Source organism: Electrophorus electricus, chromosome 10 (assembly GCF_041902795.1).
Source record: "Electrophorus electricus isolate QZ-2024a chromosome 10, ASM4190279v1, whole genome shotgun sequence".
NCBI lineage: Eukaryota > Metazoa > Chordata > Actinopteri > Gymnotiformes > Gymnotidae > Electrophorus > Electrophorus electricus.
This window is the reverse complement of record NC_137506.1, coordinates 23729777-23735776: the sequence shown is the minus strand read 5'-3', so window position 1 is coordinate 23735776 and position 6000 is coordinate 23729777. Positions and strand designations below refer to the sequence as shown.

Genomic DNA, 6000 nt, shown 5'->3' with positions numbered 1-6000 from the left:
TTATTTCTTTCTTTATTTTAATGTTAGCCTACACGACTGTTAGAATAAAGGCCAATTGGAAGAAAATAAATTTTTTCCCCCGACAAAAAAAAAAAAGATGCAGTTTCTAATATAGTGGAGTATTCACATCAAGTTTGATGCATTTTTTTAAAACCTTTTTTATGAACTGTTCTGCCGCCGTCATGCCATTTCATTTGGATTGCAACCATGGCGACGGCACTCTGATTGGTCAAACTAATTATTAATGCATACATAGGACTATAAATCATGGGTATGTCGTTGGGGGTTCGCAAAACTGATCAGGATCAGAGCTGATTCATTATTTTAGGGCCCCACAGGGTGGGCCGAGTCTGTTGTCACAGACACCTTGGCCCCTGCAGCCCATAACTAGAACCACCGCCTTGTGTAGGGCATGAGGGAAGTTTGAGAGAAACCACAGCTATTTCATCTTCAGACAGAGTGTATTTATACATGATAAGGAAGGAGAGATATAAAAATGTGTTTACTCAAAACATGGAAATTCTGTAAATAAACACAGTAGCACCACATTCTTCCAATGGAACAAACACACACACACACACACACACACACATGTTGCAAGCTTGCAGATGGATGATACCAATGGTCAAGACACCTCCCTCCCTGCAACACCCATACAAATCTCTTGAGAGGCATAAAGGGAGGTAGCTCTGCTGAGACAGGGCTGGGTAAATGTTTATAAGACCTCTGGGGTTCAGTGGTAATCATAGCAGGAGCACCCAGCACCGTTCACACACAGTCAGTACCTGCTAAACTCTCCTGCTGCTGTGCAGTGCACGCAATGCATTTGGCCAGAGATCTGCACACAACAGACCTACACCGCCGTCATCCTGCAGAACTTCTGCTCAGCCCCTATCAATTGATCAGTTCAGTGTCACATGGTATTGCTACCGTTTACCAGCACTCTACACGTTACCAACACTACACATGACCAACACTACCGTTTATCAGCACTCTACACGTTACCAACACTACACATGACCAACACTACAGTTTATCAGCACTCTACACGTTACCAACACTACACATGACCAACACTACAGTTTATCAGCACTCTACACGTTACCAACACTACACATGACCAACACTACAGTTTATCAGCACTCTACACGTTACCAACACTACACATGACCAACACTACAGTTTATCAGCACTCTACACATTACCAACACTACACATGACCAACACTACCGTTTACCAGCACTCTACACGTTACCAACACTACACATAACACTACAGTTTACCAGCACTCTACACGTTACCAACACTACACATGACCAACACTACAGTTTACCAGCACTCTACACGTTACCAACACTACACATGACCAACACTACAGTTTACCAGCACTCTACACGTTACCAACACTACACATGACCAACACTACAGTTTATCAGCACTCTGCACATTAATAGCCAACTAAGCAATACAGTTTAGCACCCTACATTACATCAGATGCCTACATCTTACCACACCCTACATATTACTATCTCACTACATCTTACCAGCACCCTACAGAATACCAGCTCACTTTCTCAAATCAGTCATGCAGAAAGCACTCTGCTCTGGGGTTTAGAAACAAAAGGAGTTTGAAAAATTACTTATCATTTATCATAGATCATCCAGCAAGTCTACTGGGAGCGATAACTAAAGTCTGCCAGATTATGGTGGGATTTGTTAAACTGACTCCTTAAGGATTTCCCCCCAATCAGAAAATGTATGAATTTTTAAAGAGGATCTGAAAGACAAACAACCATGTACTGTAGCCTGAGAACAGAAGCAGAGCCAGAAACATGGCTGCAGGTAGCTGGAGGCCAGGTCCAAAGCTTTCGTGTTCATTACCCCACACACAGACAACAAACATAAACACCCCTTGAGAATGTTTTACTGCTCAACCTAAATCCAGCACCACGGGGCATTTTTCTCATGTCCCAAATCAACTAGGCTTTGTATATGGCACCCTGAACCCACTGTGCACCGTTAAGGATTGATTTAAGGAGCCTAATAACATTTCATCTGCTGACCCCATCTGCAGCTGTTGCATTGTGGGGGTTGTAGGCTCAGTCATCTCAGCAACTCAGCAAGCAAGCAGCATGGAACTCCAGGCTGGAGTTAGTGGGAAGGTTAAGTGGAGTTACACCAAACACTGATCTAGACTGACAACTGAAAAAACAACTAGAAAAACAAAACAAAACAGGGAAAGCGTAGAGTTACTGAGCGAAGCAGCAGAAAGAGCGAGAAAGGAGAGAGAGAGAGAGAGAGAGAGAGAGAGAGACAGCAGGAGAAAATTAAAAAGGGAGAATCAGAGAGCCGAGGGTTAGACCCCTGGCCTGGGGGTTTGTAGGCCATTGTGCTACTTCATTGCAAGTCAGTTCATATTTTTATGAAGCTCTGGGGATGAATGAAAACCTCCACTATCTCCTGATTATGAACGCACTGAAGAACAGAAGGGAGAACAGTGGAATGAATAACTGCATGCGTATCCTGTCTGCCTGACTAATGATAATGAGGTATAGGCAAAACGGGGCTGGCAGAGAGGGAGAGAACGCACTGGATATGGAAATACGGCGTGATTACGGGGAAAATGGGAGAGGAATAGAACGGAGGAATAAAGAAAAGAAAGGAACGGGCAGAGAAAGGGGAGAAAAAGTGGAGTATAAAGTGACACAGGACTGGGATTTGCCGGCTCAGGTGGAAAGCCTGGCCACTGTGCCGCTGCCGAAGATGCTGGCTAACTCAGTCATGGCGATAAATCGTGCAGAATTTCTCTCTTTCATTCACATTCTTTTTTTTCTTTTTCAGGTCACATTTTAACACCCCACTCCTGAGGCAAAATCAGCCTCATGTCTCTGTATTTTAATGAAGGGGCAGAAGCTGGTTTTAATCGGTGCTGCCTCTGATTTCCACACATCTCCCAGTCAAACCCACACAACCACAAAAGGACTTTCACTTTGTGTAAATGCGTTTTTTTGCATACTAAATTAAATCACAAGCTGGAATGTCATACATTACACACTAGGCTGAGTGTGATGCATCCACCTCCCCAATACCCCACCTCACTCCCACCCCACCAGAGGGAGAAAGCAAATGGCCTTTATAAATGAAGTAGATAAAAAAACACACACACACAGCAGAATGTCTACGCTTAGAGAAAGACAGTGCTCAGTTGCAAATAGGTGCCTAAGCTATTTGCAAAGCAACCTAGATTACATGTTACATAAAGTACACATTTTGAGAAATGTTTAGCCATATTCATTTCTTCCACATCCATGGTGACAAATTTAAACCCAGTGATTAGAGTGAGAGTAATGCATTTTGCATCTGTTTATGTTCCACCTGACACCAGAGTTGGCACTGATATGGAGTCTGAACAGTCTGAACAAATATTCACTAACTGAGAGCATGTTGAGTCCAGCACAGATACACTGTGCCCAGATCCCATAAATGGTAGCGCCTAAAACCACATCACACTGCACATGGAAACTGATGTAGTTTGCAGCTTTTTGGTGAACAGCTGAGACCAGTGAGACATCAGCCCAGTTCTCCCACAAGTACAAGGATGTGGGGGGTTTCCCCACAACCTGAGTAGGGCCATGGTGGGTGTGCAGTTTCCCCATCATCTAAGCAGGGGTCTGGGAGAGCAGCTGCTACCCACTGCCTGCAGGAGTGACACAGGAGGTGAGCAGGGCCTTGTCACAGCAAGTCATTAATGCAGATTACTAAAAACCACATCCAGATCTAATCCCAATGACCCCCTATGTCACATGTGGCCCAGTCAGTCATCAGGAGCTGGGCTCCCTCCTGGGCTTGGTGCTGGACAGGACCCCGGGGTGTTAATGGCCGTCTGGAGTTTCACTGCAACAGCCTCCCTGAGAAAGCACTCCTGCATGGAGGAGGATCTTGGATTGTCATTAGTCATCCTCTGAGCTTACCAAGGCCACCGGTGCTAAGAGCTCTTTAAGATGTAAACTAATCCTGGCTCCCATGCTCACTAAACACCTTCTCAACACAAAGTGCATTTCAGCTGTGGCTCATGAGACACCCACAGCTTATCAGTTCAGATCCAGATTCAATTCTTACATTAAGTATATTTTAATTTAACAGATCAACTGGTCCATTCTGTTTCACACTACCAGGTACGGAAACATACACACTAAACACATAATTAGGAGCAGCTACAGAACGACACACAGAAGCAGTGGAACCTATAGAAAGACACAGACAGATAGAGGAACCCAATGAAAGATATGTGAATGATATGATGGGTGAATTAGTAAACTTAAAAGCCTGACCAGAACTTTTTACTATATCAGCTTTTGGGTAAATCTTAGTCATTACTGGCTCAAATACAATTTCACACTGCTTTCACCATCAGTACACTATAAGGAATGTGAAAAATGCTTTATCATGCAAATTCACAAGCCCTAAAAGCAATAAATTCTCTTGACTGGAACTTTAAAATAGCAAATCATACCATACACTGCTGGAAGCCCAAAGACTCTTAACACAACACTAATGCTAACTTACAAACTGTGTGTTAAGTTTTACCAGACCAATGCGTGCAGGTTATGGCCTGTTTAGCTCAGGCAAGCAGTTAGCATTAAAGGTCATTTACCTGAATCACTGGAGGAGATACAGAGAAGCATGTGCTCCCTTCAGGCATGAAACAGCAGCTTCACTAGCACGTGGTTAGACGAGAGGGTGTTGGCCTACCCGTCACAGAGACCTCTCATCGCTTGGTCACTTAATTACCTCTTCCAGCTTACTCAGGCTTGCAAAAGAAACAAGCCCGTTCTCAGACTGTTTGGACAGGCACTTGCTCTCAATAACAGTCTCCTCCCAGACTATGACTCTCTCGCTCTCTCGCGCTCTCACTCTCTATACATTGGTCTAGCCTAGCTAATAGTGACACATGAAGACTACAGTTTTTTTCTTAACATTTAAGGAGCTGGACGTGAATGCTGTACATCCAAGCTGTGGGCCATAAGTTCCTCTAACACAGCAGTAATTTTAGGACCCAGCAACTTATTCAAAATTCACCACAGCTTTTTCTTCTTCTTTATTTTTTTTTTTACAATGGTGTAGTTAATTATTTTACATTTTAAAACTGTAATACCTGTTCCCCAAAAAAACCTGAACTTCACATCATAACTTATAAACAAAAACACAATTTATACTTCCTACTCACATTGCAAGGTTCTTTTGTACAGAACTCTGAACTCTACTTATTTACTTACCTCTCCACCTTACCTCTAACTTTCTCCATCTATTTCCCTGCACACAACAATCTCCATGTACACATCTCCTACACCCTTCAGAGAATAGCACTTACTATTAGTACCAGACACTTAACTAGAACAAAGCCTGCACACACACACACACACACACACACACACATATATTTATATATATATATAAAATTTTATTTAATTTTTTTTCTGAAACAGTTAATTTGAAATTTTAGTTTACTGCCAGCTCCACACAGTTGAGTGCCTAAAGCACTTGGCCCAGTGTGCGGGTGTCAGACAGAGAAGAAACTAAACTTCAGCAGGAGTGTAAGTGCACTGCATGGAAGAATAATACAGCATCTTCAGCTAAAGCTGTTTTTGGCCCATGGCTAATTTCAGCACACAGCAAGCTGCTGCATTCAGACAGGCTCCTGCAGTCAAACTAAAACCTTCATCTCTCTGTCTCTCTCTGTCTCACTCTGAATCCCTCTCTGTCTCTCTCTCTCTTTGGTGGGACACAATGGTGTGTGTTTATAGAGTACATGAGCTCCACTGTTTCAGTGCTTACCCAATTAAAATATCGGCTTTGCTGAGGCTGTTTGTAAGCCCTCTGGACTGCTCTCAGTTATTTATTTATTTCACCAATGTTTATGGAAATAAACAGGAACCGCTAACTGGATGGTGAAAACTGGATTGAATTTGAGAGCAGAGCTGGGAAATGCCTGGAGACACA

The 6000-nt window shown here is 43.1% G+C and overlaps 1 protein-coding gene across 2 annotated transcripts in view; it reads right to left on the bottom strand.

The window, feature by feature from the left end:
* Positions 1 to 6000, bottom strand: part of kif26ab (kinesin family member 26Ab) — a 75816-nt gene that overhangs the window by 48327 nt on the left and 21489 nt on the right. The window lies entirely within an intron of this gene.